This window comes from Haliaeetus albicilla, chromosome 19 (genome assembly GCF_947461875.1).
Source record: "Haliaeetus albicilla chromosome 19, bHalAlb1.1, whole genome shotgun sequence".
Classification (NCBI taxonomy): domain Eukaryota; kingdom Metazoa; phylum Chordata; class Aves; order Accipitriformes; family Accipitridae; genus Haliaeetus; species Haliaeetus albicilla.
In genome coordinates, this window is record NC_091501.1 from 16,066,541 (window position 1) to 16,086,586 (window position 20,046).

The window sequence follows — 20,046 nt, forward strand, 5'->3', positions numbered from 1 at the left end:
TTAACCCCTGTAAATGGTCCATGGTACAGGAGAACAGAGGTTAACTCCCCAGAAGGAGTGTGCTGGAGATACGCTCCTCAGGTTGGCTTTTTCTCCTCCCTGATTTTTTTTACTCTTTGCTTATTCATGGCAATGTTGGCTTATTATAGTCCTGTCACTCATTCCTGCCCCTGTGGCATGGTAGGCCAGCACAGCTCTTTGTGCATGTGTGTTGTGAAACTGAACAGGGGAATGATTATATTGTTTCAGCTCAATGAGTTCTGTGATATAGCTATAGTGGAGATTTCCCAGTAACTGAAGGAAGACTTGGGTCTGTTTCAGACACTTGCAGCCAAGCGAGTGCAAGCAAAATCAGAAGGTGAGAGACTTCACTGTACAGGAAGCTTAGGCATCAATATTAAGGATATGACAGTTTGTTCAAAATCTAATGCTGCAGTACTGAATGTTGTACTTGGGATGTAAATTGTCCAAACTCTTATTTTATACCCTCAGCAAAGTGAAAAACAGAATCCAGCTCTCCCATTACCGGGACTTAACTACATGAACACTTCTCTCACCTAGACAGTAAAAGAGATAATCAAATTAGGATGTTGCCCATGTTAAAGAATATACTGTGTGGAACTTTTATTTCTTTTAGTAATACAAGAAAGTTTCTTAAGAAGACTGAGGCAGTTTGTTGTGTATATTCTGTATGTGCATTCCTTAAAGCATTAGAGAAATTAAGTTCTAATTGAAGATTAAACAACGTGGACATTTCTTTTCTAAAAGACTTTCTCCATCACTTCCCAGAACTAAATGCAATTGAGAAAATTTATAATGGAAGGAATTTCTGAATATCCACTCTAAAATAGTTAACTTTAATCTTATTCATAAACTTTTCTGTTTAATCCTTTTTCTGTTACTACTGCTGTGTTTGCATTTTGCAAGTGTATATACAGAGATATTTTTTAATTCCTTCACACATGGAGGGAAAATCTCAAATTTCTTTTGGATGAATTCCCATACAAAACTCAACTGCAGAAGTTGCTCACCCATCTAAACAATGCCATTTTTGATGTTTCACATTGCAATGACCAATTTTGTTGATCAGCTTATTGAAACCTTTTGAATAACAGTAAGCTTGAAGAAAAGTATCATGTTAGAAGAAATGTTGCAAAGTAAACATACATTCTTTATGAATTATTTGCCTAGATTTGGCCTTTTATAAAAACTTGTGGCTCTGGTTGAACAGGGTGGCAGGTGCAGTAGTAATGCCTCTTTAAATTGCCTCAGCCACTTGCTTTCTTTCAGTGTGACTGTCCTTAACTGCATCTTGTACAATTGTCTGTTTCAGTTCCTTCCACTACTAAATCCTTGCTGGCCATCCCTCTGTACTGGAATGGTTTTGATTTCGTTACCCACAGGTGTAAATGTCTGTACAAATGTAGAGGTGCATAGAAAACAGTCAATCTCTCTAGTGAGCAGAAGCGTATGTGTTAGTTTCAGGGCTGGTGGCAGAAAACGAGTCAACTCTGTGCTGCTCAAGTTAGAAGTGAGTAAACTTTCTTTATATGTGTAAAGATCTGCTATAAAAATAATAGGCTTCTGATAGGTATCATGGAAATAAATTATTAACCAGATAAATGACTTTTGCATTCAACATGATGGAGGATTGATTTTAAACTTTTTAAGCTAAAAGTCTTCACAAGTCTGCAGATCAGGTCACCTCACTGTTCAGGTGAGGTCACTTTGCATTTCTTTCCCAGTTCTGTAGATCAGGACTTCTACAGCTTGATGCTAGAGCTCTGGGAGGCAAAACTGCTTGTGGAGAAAATTAACATCAGAAAAACATTTACTTTCCTTTTTAGCTTTTTTCATGCAGCTTAGCTGCTGGAAATAAGGTGGAATTGGGAGTATATGACAATCTGTACTCTGTGTACAACCATAATGCTTCGATCCAAAAAGCACAGTTAGAAACCACTGGCTTGAAGGAGGTGCCAGCTGTTTGCTCTGTATGGCATAGGATTTCTAAATCTTGGTGAGGTTTGCATCCCTGCAGTATTAGTTCCTCTTTGGCTTATGGAATAATGTTTTCCAGAGAAGATCTGTCTTGTAAAGCCCACTTTCCACCAAATCGTCAGGTAGAGCACTGTCAATTTTACATCTGCTACTCTAACTGCTTCCATAGCATGTGAACTGGCCAGGTAGAGACCTAAAGCCACAACAAAACTAGATGAACAGGATTTTCAGCTAAATGTGATGCTTTCATCATCTACAGACTTGGGTACATTCCTCAGTGGGATACTCAAAGGTATATATTCATAACAGAAAGAAGACATGATACAGCATAATCTCACTTTGTGTTCTCTTTGCATGGTATAGTGGAAAGGATGAAAACTGCTGTTTTCCCCTTGAAAATGGTGAACTGTTCTTGGAGGCAATTTGTCATATTCAGTGATTGAAATTTTATCTTGCTGGCCATGAGAAAATGGGATTTTTAGCAGAAATTACAAATTTCATCTACAATAAAGTACCATTAGTAGTCAAGTCACATTGGAGGTGAAAAACAAAACTTCGTAGCTTCTCACACATTTCTCTCAGACTCTGAAAGTGCATATACCCCATGGTATCATGAAGGATTTTGCAGTCTCGTGATATGCCTTCTAGCTGATAACCCTTAGGAGTAAGGACAGTATGACAGGGTTAGTTCTGTTACAGCTGCCGTTACCTTACACCCAGCCACGGCAGTGGACGCAGGTGGTCAAACACTTATAGGACTCTGCTGCCAAACAAAGTTTGGACACCACATAGTCTAGTGAGAATAGCTTATGGTCAATGTTGTGGGAATGAAATCTGAGACATCTAGGCCTAAACATTTATAGCATGTATCATCTATTATTGATATAAATAAATGTCTTTTCTTCATGAAAAGTATGCTCAGAATCTTTAAAAAAATGGGTTGTGTGATTCTTGGGTAAACAGTGTACTTTGGGTTGTGGAAGTCCCACACCAACATTACATTACTGCAAGATAAACTGTCAACTTGATTTTCAGTTTCTTACTTTAGGTAATTAAGTACATAAACCATCTCTTTATTTAACATCTGTTCTACACAAACTTTGGGACACAGATTATCTTTTGAGTGTGTAACTATGAAGGGACTAGCACATGATAAAACCCTCTACATCTCGCTGTAATGCAAATATTAAAGCATAAAAATAGTCTCATCATATGGCTTGGACTGCCATATGGAAGCTTTTAAAAAAATCTTTCTTGAATAATTAAGGTGTTAATGACAAGAGACAAGGGATTCTAAATGGTATATATCTTCCTTATGTATAATTATTGTAAATTCTAATTTTAGACAGAATCTGCTTGAGTCTCATATAAGAAACTTTTCCAGAAAACAGGAATCTTTGTCTGTGTAGTTGAACATTTAACTTAATTCAAGTTCAGCAAAATCTGAGTTGCAAGGCTGAATGCTTGCAGAGGGTGCTTATACCCAAATCCCAATATAAAGATTACACTTTTTTATTTTTCGTGCCTAGGGGAATGTTATCTCAAGTTATGCAGATCTATTTGTAACAAAAATACAAACATCTTTGACTGTGGTCTGTACTAGAATTTAATTTCTGTAATTTACATTAACAAATTAAACACAATATACAGAGGAAGTTAATAATCTCAGAAGTAAAAAAATTGAAATCTGTTTCTGTAATGGAATTGGACAGAAAACAATATTGCTTCTTGAAATAATTCAAAGTGTTGAAGATTTTTTCCCCCCTTTTGACATTGGAAGAAAAATAGTTACTTTCCAGATATGCTTTGCAAGAGTTTTAAAATAAGACAGGGAGTATCATCCTAGAATAATTAAATAAGCTTGTAATTGAGGAATATTTGTTTAAGATTTAAAATACCCAAGCTCAAGTCCCTGTCCTCAATCAGAACAAGAATTTAAAATTCTATCTCCCACATCCCAGGTGACTGCAATGCTCTTAAGGGATGAAAGGAGTTTTTATTCTCTGTTGCTGTTCTATTTATACAAGAAGTTAAAAAAAAAAAAAAGCTATAGTAAAGTATATTTTAAGGAGCCCTCACATTCCAGGCAAGAATAATATTTGCCACCAGGTTACTGGGTGCATTGATTTTTTTTTTTTTTCCCCTCACCTGAATTTCCATCTCTTATTTGATAAGAATTTTGACCAAAGAGAATTGTTCTTTTTAAACCATTTCTGGTTCTTAAAGCTCTGATTAAGATCCTAAAATAGTTGCCATTGGTTGTGCTTATAGACTAAAGTAAAAGAGAAGCATTCAAGTTTTGTTGTTGTATGGAGAAACTGAGAAGCAATATTCAACAGTGGAAATATTTCATTCAAGTTCCCATTCACAGTCAAAATTACAGAAAATCTGTCTTGGTTTTCCTAATGAGTCTGGACCTAAGCATCAGAAGGCTTATTAAAAAAGCCGCAGGATGACCACTGTTGATTTTCAAAGGGCAATTCCACTAACAAACAGACATTGGAGTGTTCTGGCTAGAATAACATACAAGATTAGCATCACGTACCTTCATGATTTCTGTTGTTCTGCCTGTTCAGATGTTCATATGTAAAAAAAAAAAAAAAAAAAGTAAAAAAAAAATAAATCCAACTAGTGAGTGTCAAAAAAAATCACACTCAGAAAAATACATAGTGAAAAAGTACTTCTACCATTTCCATCATTTGGAGAAAAAAAAAATCATAAATTTGCATACTAGGAGCAATTAAGAATTGACTACTTCCAGGAAAGAAAGAAAAAAAGATAGTCACCACTTTATTTAATTAATGTTTTGTGGTTTGTTTTTTTTTAATTCCTTAGGAAAAAAAAATGTTGTTTTGTGATGTGAAGAGGATTTAGCATATTAGAAAAGCAATCCAACCTGTATTTATATTATTTTTCCCACAATCTAGAAACAAGTGTCCTATACACAAAAATTGCAGGAACTGCAACTGATCTATTTTCCCAAAAATATATGAAAGAAATAGGGCCCTGGAAACAGATGATCCCAGCACAGCATTACATTACAAGTTTTCCTGACAATGAAGTAGGAAAACCAGACCGTAATGAACTTTTGAAATTGATTAGAGGGCCAGTCACTATTAAAGATTAGGGCTGGAAATGATACCTAACCTATTTCTGCTGTGACAGCAAATGCTTTTTAGTGGTCATTGATGTTTGTTCAGTCTACAACGTTATGAAAGACCTACTAAGAGTTCTCACATAAGTTACAGGGAGATAAACTAGTGTTTGAATTTGCAGCATTTTAATTGTTCTGCAGTAAAATGCCAACACATATGTTCTTATTTCAAATAAACATGTGAAATATGTTGATCTGTAATGGAAGTAAGGTCTTTCTGCATGGTACTTAAAATGTTAGTGTTGAACTATAATGTCTTACCCTCTGCTTGGGGCCCTTCAAGTTTAATGTCAGCTCTTTCAATAAGCAGGAGAGGCTTGAGGTTGCTTCCATTGTTTTAGAGATGAAGGAAGACTGCAACTGAGCATGTTCCTTGTCATCTGCAGTTCTCGCAATTCAAAATCACATCTCCTGCATTTTTTGATTGTAGATATGTTCTGCAAAATCTGTGTGTTTGAACAGTATATATGAGGCAGAGGATGGATTTTTTTTTTCCCCAGTGAGGCTTATCTCTCTACAAATCCATGACTTGAATCATTATGGGATGTGAGAAGGAGGAACACAGTTTCTATTTAAAGGTTTTATGTTTTCTTATTATATATTTAATATATTTTTTAATGTTTGCTTGTGTTATATGTGTTATAATGTTTGTCTGTGAATTATATGGCACCATATACTAATATCTTTTAGGTTAGGTTTGTATTAGATCTCAACATAAATAAGCAATTGCTAAACTCCTAATTTCTGCTAGATTAGTACTGTGAAGTTCAGAGTGCTTTCAAGCTGAAGCTGGTTTATGTCCAACACGTATTAGAGGAATGAAGTAGAATATTAAAATAGTCAACATTTATTCATAAATTCTTGTTCTACAGGAGATGTTCAGTCTCCAAATACAATGTGCTAAATGTATCAGAATCTAAACATTTCAGAAAACTACAGAGCTGTTTCCAGCTCTGTGGTTGCCTTGGTTTGGATTCAGGAAAACACTCAAGAGAAGATTCAATGTTCACCTTAAGCTGATAGAAGATAGTTTGTGTCCAACTCTTGCCTGTTCCTTCCTGTGGATTCTTATGACTTCCACAGCATTAAATCTAGGGTCTTGTGGCCCCTTGATTGAATGCATCAGTTTGCTGATCGGATATAAAAATAAATTTAAAAAAATGTTATTGCATTTGGTTTTATCTTGGATCAATTAACTGACGACTCAACACTGGACACAAACAGCAGTATGAAGAAGGATGTGGGAGTATGTAGCCATACGCAAGATGGATAGCATGTCTGCTACTTTCAGACGTAGCCTGCAGTTGAAACAACTTAAGCAGTGTTGGGAAAATATTAGCTAAACAAGTCCATGGGACCAGCTGGTCTACATTCCAGGTTGCTGAGAGAGTTCTCTATCTTCTTTGAAAGGTCATGGAGATTGGGATGTCTTTGATGACTGGGAAAAGCTAAATTTTGCACCCATCTTCAAGAAAAACCCAGAAAGGACAATCCAAGGAACTGTAGGTCAGTCAACCTTACTTTGGCTCTTGGGAAAATCTTGGAGAGAGTCAACTTGGAAGTTGTTTCTGGCCTCATGAAAGAGAGGAAGGTGATTGGGAATACTCAGCATGGATACCAAAGGTACCATGATTTACTAAATGTAATTCATATCTGACCAGCCTGACTGCCTTCTATTATAAAATGCCCAGATATGTGAATAAGGGGAGAGCAACTGATGTCATTGCCTGAACTCTAACAGGGTCTTCAGTGCTGTCTTCCACAGCATTCTTCCATCCATGCTGGGACATGGTGGTCTGGATGGGTGGGCAACCAGATGGGTAAAAAACAAGTTAGATGATGGGGCTCAGAAGGTAGTGGTTAATAGGTCACGATCTACCTGGAGGCCAGTAATATGTGGAATCCCACAGCGGGTTGAGCTGAGACCTGTCCATGACCTGAAGGAGGTGATATCTTGCACTCTTGTAATTTTCGTATGACACTAAATTGGATGTACCAGCTGATACACTTGAATGCAAAGCTACCACTAAGGGGGACCCAGACAGGCTGGAGGAATGGGCCGATAAGAACCTAATGAAATTCAGCAGGGCCGAAGGCAGAGCCCTGCCCCGGGGAGGACGAGCCCCGGCGGCCACACGGGCTGGGGCCGGCCTGCCTGCCCGCCCGCCTGCCTGGGGAGCAGCTCTGCTGAAAGGCCCCGGGGCCTGGTGGGCCGCGAGCTGGGCACCATCCAGCAGTGCCCTGGCAGCAGAGATGGCCGGCGGCCTCCCGGGACGGGCCAACGGGGCCAACGGACCAACGGGGATGACGGAGCGACGGGGACGACAGACCGACGGGGGCGACAGACCAATGGGGATGTGGCCAGCAGCTCCACTCACGGGAGGAGAGGGGTCGTCCCCTCTGCTCAGCGCTTCTGAGATCCTGCCTGGAAGACCACGTCCAGTTCTGTTGCTCCCCGATAGAAGAAAGACGGATAAACTGTCGCGAGTTCAGCAGAGGGCCGCCACGACGGTCCGGGGCTGGAGCAGCTGCCCCGTGAGGAGAGGGACTTACCAGCCCCCCAGCAGCTATGAGGAGCTTATCAAGAAGTTGAAGCCAAGCTTTTCACAGTGGTGCATGGTGCGAGAACAAGAAACAGCAGACTTAAATTGAAAAAGGAGAGTTTCAGACTGGATATAAGGAAAATCTTTCCTGCCATGAGGGCAGTCAGGCGGTGTAACAGACTGCCCATCCTGATAGACAAGCTGATGAAGTATGGGCTAGATAAATGGCCAGTGAGGTGAACTGAAAACTGGCTGAACTCTTGGGCTTGAAGTGTTGTGATCAGTGTCACGAAATCCAGCAGAAATCCAGTTGCTAGTGGTGTACCGCAGTGGTCAATAATGAGGCCAATATTGTTTAATATCTTCATTAACAACCTGGGTGACAGGACAGAGTGTCTTGCTGTACCCTCAGCAAACATGCTGGCACAAGTGGTTGATACATCACATAGTTGTGCTGCTATTCAGAGGGGCCTGGACAGGCCAGTAGATATTTTATGAAGTTCAACAAAGGAACAAGCTTAGTCCTGCACCTGGAGATAAATATTTCCATGCACCAGTACAGACTGGCAGCTGACCAGCTGCAAAGCCGCTTTACAGGAAAGGTGCTGGGGTCCTGGTGGACAACAGGTTGAACATGAACCAGCAATGTGTCCTTCCTTGCAGCAAAGAAAGTCAACAGCATCCTGGGCTGCACTAGGAAGAGATCTTATCATCACCTGATGGGAGGGTGTAAAGAAATGAAGCCAGGCTATTCTCAGTGGTATACAGTGACAGGAAAAGAGGCAATGGGCACAAACTGAAATACAGCAAATTCAATTTAAACATAAGAAAAAACTTTTTTACTATGAGAGCGATTGAGTACTGGAACAGGTTGCCCAGAAAGGTTGTAGTGTCTTCATTCTTGGAGCTATTAAAAACTCAGCTGGACATAGTCCTGAGCAACCTGCTGTAGCTGACACTGCTTTGAGCAGGGGAGTTGAACTAGACAATCTCCAACTGTTCCTTCCAACTATTCCTAGGAATTCCTGGGAACTATTGGTTTCTGCAGCTATTCTATAATTCTAAAAGGTTTGTTTTTCAAAAAAGTATTTTGATAGACAAAGGTGACAAATGCAAATGAAGTGCTCTGTTACTTATGGTACAGGAACTCAGCTGACCTGATGACATCAAATTTGAGACTGCTTTTAGAAGTTTATTTTTGTAATGTAACGCTATGTGTGTGTATAGAACTGTAACAAGAGAGCTTCCTGCCCTTTAAGTCTGAACTGTAGAAAAAATTATAATGAATTGGACCACAGAATGGCTAGTTTCACTCTCTTTTTTCAGGTAGCATCACGGTACCTGAAATTCTAAAAGTGCAAGACTGTCCAAAGAGAAACAGTAATATTTACATTAGTACAAATATCCAGTTTTGTAGAAACATTTTTTATTTGATGGTAAACTTAGTTGAACGTCCCTTTAGGTTCATTCTCACTGCAATTATGATTGAGGCACAAAAAACATCTTTAAAAGACCTTGGAAGTTCTTTAAGGTACTGTTATTGCAAGATGTAAGTCCTATGAAAAGGTGCTGAGCACTCCAAAATCTATCAGCCAGAATAGTCAAGTCATAATATAGCTATGTGATTTTGCTCACACTCTCTAATAGGCTTGTGCGCCTTCAAAATAGTCCCAGAGAATTTGCAAGTAGAGTATAATTAGAGTTACTTATTAGTGTATTGTAGTGTGTCATTCTAGCGAGAACACTCCGTTGGCTCTCAGTAGAATTGCCCTTGGAAAACTAGCAGTTAAAACCCTGATTTTTTTTAATAAGCCTTCTGACAGTAAAGCCTACAATTTGGTTTAAATTTTTATGGTCAGTTTTTCTAATTAAATGCATCATATTTTCATTTAATGCTACTTAATGTTTTACTAAATGTAGTTTCATCAGAATAAGATGATTATAGTCTAAGATAAGGGTTCAGGCGTAGAGTTCTACTGCAGATAAAAATGGTAACAAGTAGTTATTTTGGTTATGTTTGGATATAGATAAAAACTGAGATTCTGAAGTGATTTTTATGATCCAAATTACTATTAATAATTATATTGTTTATGTACCTTTTGAATTTTTCTCTGTTTGGGCAATGGAAATTGTTACAGTTTAGTATGGCCAGCATTACTTTCAAGTTCTCACTAGGGATTTTGTTTTGCTTGGTGCAGTAAAAAATGTAAGCATTTCAGGGCTAGAGTTACTAATTTAGAAGCATTGCTATTGGAATTAAAACAAAAGCCATGGAATATTTTTCTTGGTCTGAAATCTAGTAGGAGCTGGTCTGACTCAAAATTGACTTGGTAGTGCCACGTCAAAAGTGTATCTTGTTGCTAAGATCTGAAAAGGACCTATTTTCATTAAAACTTACTGAGCTGTAATATACTGAAAAACACCTGTTTTTGTTTTTATTTTTTAGTACAGCATAGGAGACCTTGCATCCTTCTGGCTTAGATATGAAAAGTGGAGAACAGCGTGTTCACTGAAAGCTTTTGGGTTTGGGGTTGTGGCTTTTTTTTTTTTTTTCTTTCTTGACGGCAATGTGTTAATTTATTACTGAACCATTCTTTGGACTTTATTTGACTGTGAGAAGTTCTTGCACGTAGACTCTCAGGAGAAATTTATAAATTATTTTATTCTCATGCGTATAGTAAGGATAATAGTAGTAAAAACAATAATCAAAGTTAGCTGTAGGATTGTGGAATTCAGGAATAGAAACAAGCCCCAGGTACATACCACTACGGAGCATATTGTAGAGAGTCTAATGGGGCTTATGACTGTGAGGAAAAAATACCTTAGGATTTAACATCTGAATCTTGAATTGTTATAGGTGCTTCGTGTGCCCACAGCTGTTGACTCTGTTGCTGAAATAAGCAGGAAGGAGAAGAAGAATAGAAACACATTCATCAGCAGGTATCTGCATCATGTAAATACCCAGTTACAGCCAGTTTGTTTCATACTTAATTTGTTGGTTTTTTAATTAGCTCAGGTGCTACACAAAGCTTCAGTTAGTGTACAGAAAACTGTAACTGCTCAGAACCATTGATATAGTAGTGACAGCTCAGTGTGTAGGGTGGGAAGAATCTCTTTGTTTCTGATAGAGCTAGACAATTTGAAAAAGATGTACTAAAAGGCAGGAATCAAACAGACTGTTGATTTGCAAGAGCAGACAAACCAAACAGGTGAAAATACATCCATTTTAGCATGTTATGCTGGGGACAACTTTTTGTGGTAAAATGTTGCAGTGAAGGTGATGAATTTTGAATTTGAAACTTGCATAAGAGTTGATTACATCTTTGCTGCTTTTTTTTTGTTTCATTTCTCTTTTGAGGCCTCTTGGTGTCTCAGAATCAATCATTGCCCAGAGGGCAATGGTAGAGGAGAGTTTTAACGGTCCTGCAACTTAATGATTTGCATTACAATGTTGCTGCTCCATTTAAAGGGCTCAAGCGTTTTCAACGTAACTGATGATCCGAGGGGAATAGTCTGAGTTTGGTAAGCAAAGACTTGTGACTGTGTGAGCTAACTTAGAGGGTGGTGAGGAGTAGCCCCGGAGCACAGATGTCACATCTTACTTAACACATTTGCAATTGAACGTTCATTTTGCTTTGAGCATCCTGATAAGCCAACAACGATGTTGCCAGAAATTATTAAGTCAGGAGGAAAAGCGATTCCTTGCAATTTATTGCTTATTGTACATCACAGCTAGCAAAAGTGGATTTTCATCTAAAAGGACCATGGAGCATCTAGGAAATTACTTAGGTTTAGAAATGGTTGATGCAATGCTACCTGTTAGATAGAACAAGTACAGCCACTGACTTTTCCATACAGTTACTTCTGTAAGTTTTTTTTATTTTCACAAAGTAACCCAAGTAACTGATCTTCCCAATTTTACATGTCTGAATTCTTTCTTAAAGGAAATAATGATAAATTACATTTTGGTTCACATGGAAACAGCCAAGCTCCCTGCAGCCCACACATCATGACCTTAATGTGTCAGTAGTCATAAGACTATTACCTTACCTTCTGGAGGACAGACAGGAGTGGAGTTTTGTGAGTACTTCACAGGAGTGATATGAAATGGGTTCTCACTGCTCCATTGCTGAACAGGCTTGGGCATGGCTGTGCTGGGCATGTGACTCTGTTCCAGACTGGCCTTAGCAATGTCTTCTCCATCACTTCTCCCACAGCCTTGGATTCTGATTCCCCAGAACCTGCAGGTCAGTTTAGAACCATTGCAGCTTATAAAATGCAGCCTTAGCCTGGGGCCTGTGCTTGCCTGCTAAACATGGTTAAGAGTCAAAGTTTTTCTACCTTATTACAAAACTGATGTTCCGATTCCACCTGAGATAGAGTAGTTTTTGTTTTCTGTCATATCCTTGGCTTGGTTTATAAAAAAAAAAATAAAATCATAAACCCTTCTGTTTGTTGCACAGCAAACAAATGGTTGTAGGTCTCTAGTGATCTGAGTTGGGTCAACGGGGATATTTTCTGCCTGTCTAAATCATACTGAGATTTTTTATGATCATTTTGTGTCTCTTAAGACTATCATTTATAAGATAAGTGCTATCAAGAGCCACATCCTGTTCCTGTTGGAGTCAATGGGTGTTTTTGTTACTGCTTTTCAACAGTAGTAGGATTGATGACTGAAACTGAGCAACTGCTGAAAGGTTTGTTTTAAAGTAGAATTGTGGTCAGAAAAGCAAAGTGACCCTGTCAAGCTGACATGCTGGGAGCACTACATTTATTTTTTCTCAGTAACTTCCAGACCGAATCTGCTCAGTTTACAAGTCAAACATTTTTTATTGACTTCCAAAACTGCAAAGTCAGCCTCAGTCTGAAAAATCAAAACTGTTACTTCTGCTTCAGTCCACAGAAGATTCTGCATTTAAAACTTGGTTGACATGTCACTGGTGCATGGCTGAATCCAACCTGCCTTTCTATGTCAGTCCTAGCTTTGGAGGGTGAAAGCTGCCACAGTAAAAGTTTATTTGTTAGGAGAGTAAACAGATATGATTTGCAGAGATAAGGGTGTATACTGGGGAAGTAAGGGCAATTTTTATAACTTTCTGCTAGCTGCACCTACACTTTAATCCTTAACTTCTGCTGTGATAATGATTTAATGTTTTCAGATTGCTTTAGTCTGGGACTACAGAGTCTAAACTGTCTTCATTGTAAAATATATTTTCCAAAAGTGCTTAAATTGTATGATAAAAGTAATGATTTCAAGATCAGTTTAAGACTTCAGAAACCACACCTGAAAGAGGTGACTCCTCCCAGGTCATGCAATTCCTTGTTTACTCTCAAGGGTTCACCGAGTTACACAGGGATATGGATTGGAGAACTAATTAAGTTTATTATTTAAAAGCCCTTAACATTATATAATCACAGGAGGGACTTCAGCAGATGCTGGCCTGTCATATCTGTGCCTTAATCTGACCGTGACCTCAGAATCTTGATGTGGCTCCTCAGGCAACACATACATCAGCTGACCTTAAACTGCTTCTTTGATTAATATACTGTAGTTAAAATGTATGCTCAGTGCTAAAGTTTAGGCCAAAGCTCTTCTTTTCCATCATAAGTGCACCAAGGGGAAATGGATTTGTTTAAAGCTTTGCAGTGATTGAGATAGTCCAGAGCAGAGCATCACCTTTCTAATAACATGATAAATGACGACTATTGTTTCAGAGTTAAAAAAGTGAAGTGGCTTCCACTCGTGTGTTTTGCAATGCCTGTGGGCAGTTCTGGAAGTTCCTCTGGATCTTTATTTTGTCAGTTATCACAGACAATAGTAGTCATTCCAGTGCCTGAATGTGTGTGTGCGCATGTTTGTTTATGATGAAGTGAATGTGACAGATGCACATTTTTAAGAGATGTGCTAATTTCTACTATGCTTTATACCACACATACTGTGTTGAGTAATGCTTTGTGGAAGTTAAGTCTGCTGTCTGAAACTACAGCTATTTTTAAGGGCAGCCAAACATTGATGATTCTTCTGAAGCATGAGCATATGCTAATTGAACTCCTTGGTTGCTACAAAAACTTGACAGTTTTTTACTGTGGGAGATTTTTTTCATGCTTTCTCTAGGTTCTTTTTTTTTAATTATTCCTCAAATTCACCACCAATGAAAAGTCGCAAAAGTGTTAGTGATTGTCTTCATCTCTAGAGTTCTTCCTTTCTTCTGTGGATTGCAGGACCGTTTAGTGACTTTGTTAATCTACAGCAGGTGAGACTTTTTTTTAAATGAGGGTGTGCCTAGACAGAGGAAGACCTACCCATTGATCTTGTTCTGCATCCTTGGTCACTGGTAAGCTTTTGAGGGGCAGGGGAAGATTGCTGCTCCCCAGAGAATGACTGAGCATGCACAGGTGAGAGAAGTTTCTATGAGATGCTGGGTGGTACGAAGAATGGGGTAGAGGAACTAAGGAGCAGGTAGAAGGCTCGAGAGTAAAAAATTGAAGAAGAGCAGAGAGCTTCCCTGCAAGTTGCTGCAGCAATGTTTTGGAGGTGGTAGAAAGAAAGAGGCTTTCTTGAATATTCAGAGGTTTGTTCCAGCCAGCAGTTGCTGAATGAGAACGAAAGGCTCTTGGAAAAGTTCCAGCCTTCAAGAATGCCACCCTCAGGGTGCAGGTTGGTTTTAAACCTTTCTGTTTAGTGTCTTGCCCTGCAGATGTGAATTTTCTCTTTTTCAGGCTTTGGGTTTTTTTTTCTTGTTATTTTGGGTACCCTCAAGAGCTAGTGTCAGAAACTGGAAGCATTTGGTATGTGTTCATGTGCTCACTTTTTAAAGAAGCTAGGCAATTTGCTCTTTTCAAATTGTGGTAAGGTATGGTCATATGTTCATCTGATTGGACCCTGCTTTCCCTTTGTGTTGAGTCACATAGTCTTTTCAGGAACTGTGATCTCTTTCCAATTATGTAAAAAAAGCCTTTTTGCAAACATGTAGTGAAACTGGTGCATGCATGCATACAGATCAATGAATCAAATCCAGTGATCCACCGTATTCTACATCATTGTTTTGCTGTGTGTGTGTAGCTCAGCTCTGTAATACAAACAATGAAGTTTGTTTTCTAGAAATATCCACGTCTTAAAAAAAAAAAAGAGGGGGGCAAAACAAAACAAGAAATAACCCAGTGGAAACAACAAAATCCTCTACAATCCCCTCCCCCATTTGGGAAAACAAATAAACAAAACCACTAGTATGGATGGAAGTACTCAAGTTGACATATTAACCTCAGCTCTGCTTCTATGCTCTTGCACTAGTAGAACATGCAAGGGTTACTCTTTTTGATAAAAGAAGCCCCAAATCTTTCAGACAACAGAGAGTTTATGGTTTAGAGACAGCCTCACAGCCTCGTAGTTTTTGTGCTTAAGCTTATTGACTCAGATTTTTCTACTTATTCAAGGAAAGATAATGTGCAGTTAGTTGTATGTAAGTGAAGACATTAATCTGGAGGTGTGTTGTACAAAACTTATGTATGTCCTGTATATGGTTAAAGAAGTGGACGAGCCATAACAAGCTGTTTTACATGATCAGAAAATGTTATATGTTGACCTGCAAAAGGCCTTGTTTTAGCAGTTTGTAATGACTTATCCCCTTATATGTTCCATTAATCCAATTATGTTTGCCAAGAAGATCTTATGAATAGGTATAATGAGGACAATATGGTCTTATGAGCTTCCTGCTGAAGTTATTTGTTTATGAGCATCGGTAAAGCTGAAGTGTCATCATAGTTTAGGAGTGAAGACAGATATGCTGAAGTTTTCAAGGGAGAGAACTAAACCGAAGAAGCCAGTGCTATTTTGCTTTTCCATGAATGTCATCTCTCTCTTTCTCATAATACATATTTACAGAGCTTGGATTTGTGATTGCGGAGTTTCTGATGTTAGACAGAAATGCAGATAAATGGTGTTTATCTATTTCTAATTTGTGCATTGTAACAGTAATATGCTCTTCCTATACACTAAACAAATGAGTTTACCAAATTTTTAGTCTATGCCTGATTTAAGTCTTGGCTACCTTCCAAATTCACATGAATACCATTCATATACTAGAATTTGAGAAAATGTGTATGCAAATAACTATATGGAGTTATGTGGGGGACGAGAAAGCAGGTAAGCATGTTTGTACTGCATTAGTGAAAATTGTAAAATGAGTGCAAGAAGTCAAATGTTTAGGATTTAGGCCTGCTTGCATGTCACCCAGTTCCCCAAAACGTCAGGAATGTGTAGTTCTGCTGGGCTGCTTTTGAAGTTGTGAAAGATTACCTCTGCAAAACAGACACTGTTTTATACAGGTGCCTAAATAAGCAGGTAAAAGCTGAATTTTACCGTCTCAAGAAGAGGGTTCTGTGCACTATCCATGTGTATCTCCTTCATGTGTGATCTTTTAAACTAATTTCTGCCAATATATTTAATACAATATGAATCAATATAAATTTTTTAATGTCATATGTTATGGCTATTATAAGTACCTCTTAATGTAGCATTTTCAATAAGTAATCTTGATATATCAAGTGGCTGTTGGAATACAGACTGTTAAATTTCTCCTGTATTTTTTGAAGGAATGTATTAATATGCATTATTTAAGCTTTCCAGTTTTTAGTGATTAAAAATATGTCCAAAATTATTAGTTTAAGTTATAATATTCTCAATTTCAGATTTTTTGCTTTTACAATGGCTTGCACAGGTTATGTTTTCTATAACTAACACTTTATAAATCAGTAGAAAAGGTCTCATTTTCTTACTATAAAACTGTATAAAGCACAACTTGCCCAAAGTCAATTGATATTTTTCATCTTGTTCTCTGTGGTGGAGTGGCCTCCATTTCTGTCAAAATCAATTGGATTTGCAGTTGTTTAGTATCAGTTCTGTGAGAGCTTGCATAACTTCAGGGCATGTAAAACCAGAAAGGGTCCTTTGGTTTGTGTGGTCTAATCCATATGTAGTTTATAAATCATGCTATAGTCCCTGCAGTTTGACACTGTTTACCTGTCCCATTAGGTCCCATGACTTCTGTTAACTTTAGCTTTAGTCAAAGCAAACTATTAATACCTTCCACAAAGGCTTTCTGCCTAGGTTTTGAGATGGCCAGAAATGGAGATCTTGGCTGCTTATGTGGTTAGCTGGTTCAAGTAAATAAATCTCCTTTACAATTTAAAAATAACTATGCATTCATTTCAGCCTGACTGACTTCAGCTTCCAGTGGTCGATTCTTATGAGGATTTTGGGTGCATCTGCATTAGCAGTTCAGATTGGGAATGCATTTTGAAGCAGGTTTATTGATCCTTTTTTTATCTCCTCCTGCTCTGTGTGTGTCCCCCCACATTGGAGAAGGTCCTGGAGCTGGCAAGCAGATTCCTTAGGAGTGAGCCTCCACCAGCAGATGCATTCCAGGAGCAGAAGCATAGCTAATGTGCTCCAGCTGTGGAGAGGCATGTGGGGCTGGGAAAACAGGCTAGGGCTGGGCTGAAATATCTCTTCCTTTACCTCCTTTGCCCCCGCAAGCCCCTAATGGGTGGGCATCAGGCCCTCGGCAGCCTACAGATCCTTTTCTGGTGGGGCTGTGCTGCTTGCTAATGTAAACAAAGCCTTTGTTAAAGGTCAGCCTGGTACATAGCAACTTCTGTCTGTGAAAGTATTTACATAGTGTGTTGTAGCATGATGATGATGATCTAAAAAGATTTCAGACTCTTAAGTCTTTTGCTAAAACAGTTTTTTTTCAGTTTATGGTTCTTTTGAGCACAATTTTCTATTTCATTGAAGTTCTTTTTAATAATCTTTAGATATCTCTTAAAATATATTTTATTTTTATTTTAATTAAGAATATTATTCTTTTTAAAGAGTACTGGTCAGAATATCATGGGGTACTATTTCAAATGTGATATGGAAGTACAGGATATTCAGTTTAAATTGTAGAATCATAGAATTGTTTGAGTTGGAACAGACTTTAAATGTCATCTAGTCCAAGCCTCCCACAACGAGCAGGGACATCTTCAGCTAGATCAGGATGCTCAGAGCCTCATCCAACCTGACCTTGAATGTTTCCAGTGATGAGGCATCTACCGCCTTTCTGGGTAACCTGTTTCAGTGTTTCACCGCCCTCATCATAAAAAAATTTCTTCCTTGTAGCTAGTCTGAATCTACCCTCTTCTAGTTTAAAACCATTACCCCTTGTCCTATCACTACAGGCCTTACTGAAAGTCTGTCCCCATCTTTCTTATAAGATCCCTTCAAGTATTGAAAGGCTGCAATAAGGTCTCCCCAGAGCCTTCTCTTCTCCAGGTTGAACAACCCCAACTCTCTCAGCCCGTCCTCATAGGAGAGGTGTTCCATCCCCCTGATCATTTTTGTGGCCCTCCTCTGGGCCTGCTCCAACAGGTCCATGTCTTGAACTGAGGACTCCTGAGCTGGACACAGTACTTCAGGTGGGGTCTCACCAGAGCAGAGTAGAGGGCCCAGCTCCCTCAACCTGCTGGCCATGCTTCTTTTGATGCAGCCCAGGATATGGTTGGCCTTCTGGGCTGTGGGTACACATTGCCGGCTCATGTCCAGCTTTTCATCTAGTTGTATAAACCACAATGAAACCATAACTACTTCCCCCCCTGCCACCCCAGGTCAACATAGTCTTCTTTTGACAGGAATTTAGTTAGTGCTGATTATTTAAGCCTTTATTTACCTCTTATCATTACTTTTTTCAGAATTGAAATTCAGCCAAGCGAGGTGGATTTTTTTTTTTAGTGTAGGTTTTATGCTTGCATCCTGGCTACCCTTTTGGAATATAGGTAGACTTTTAGGTTTCTTCCAGTCATGTAAAATATATTCAGTGCATAAATTGTATTGGATTTAGGTACAGGTAGGCCAGAGGAATGATCTGCAAATATATTTCAAATGTTCCCTGTGAGTTATCTAAGTATACTAATTTTAAAAGTGTTTATTTCTTGTAGATGTTGTTTAACATATTCCATAGTTACTAATGGACTGGAAAGTACTTAATCATCTTGTTGTGATACTAGCCCGTCATCCTGCTTCTCTTCAAGCATACAAGAAAAATGTACTGAACTTTTTGCCTTTTCTACTTCATTAAAGATACTCCTGTCTTCACATAGGAATTTGTCTGTTGCTAGGAATTCTTCTAGTTTTTCTCATTTATTTTAGATTTGCCAGCCAAGTTATAGCAGCATAAGCTTAGATATTAAGAGGTCTGAATTAAAACCTCTGGCTCCTCCTCAGGCTCCCAGTTAGCCTAAGACAATTAATTTAGAGTCAGATTTTAAAACCATTGAAGTTGCTACAGGTTTGGGGTTTTACATATTTGTATGGATTTTTATTTGCTTCAACTTCTTGCAGTCTTGTTTAAAGAATAAACCTTCTGCCATTTTCATTAAATAAAACCAACAGTATATTGTTATGGAGGGGGGAAACAAAAAAAACAATGTAAAACACTGTTGAGATGCTGTCATGGACAACTTAGTAAGAAATTCTTGTATTTACTAGAGAAATAATGTATTTACTTAAGAAATAAAACTTGAGTTTGTTACTACAGGTAGGGGAGCAACAGTCCAAACTACCAGTGTTTGGGTGTGGGTTTTTTTTGTTGTTGCTGTACTGAAGAGGAACTGAGCAGGTTACCGTGTTTATCTGCCCATATTGCATTGAGATGTACATTTTGTATTCATGTTACTACTACCTAGGTGTATACTTCAAGTTATGTTAATATTTCTCTTAGATGTACACTTTACAGTCTCGGGAGATTCTTGTGGATAACAGAATTCAAAATACTCATTCACCAAAGATCTAAATTAGGGTAATCATGGGGTTTTTTTTACTGAGAAGTATTTAAAAATATGACCAGCAAGCACCCTATCCTCTTTTACAATTTTTCTCTAAAAATTGTTGCACTTCAGTCTGTGTGGTTCCTGGTTTTGAAGAAATGCTACAAACTGTGAGGCCATCCTATTTATAGCTGGCACTTTTTTCTGCAATTAACAAAATTGCTCATGCCTCCCTTTAAATACAACTTGGCCATCTCCTCTGTATTGTTTTTTCATGAAGAGTATTGTTGACTTCATTGACATTCAATAATGTTGAGGTATGTTGCTAATTATTCCCAGCATGAATGCCTGCTTATAATTGCAATTTATCATGAATGCGTAAGATTTGTTAATGATTTTTTAAAAACTTTTTTTTTGCCTCAAGTCTTGAGGGTTTAATTGTTTCTAAAGCTGCTGAATAACCTGCTGGTTTGAAAATAGCAGTTAATGCATACCACCTACTGGTAATAATTACATCAAAGCTTTTTGCCCCTTCTAGTGTGCTAATAC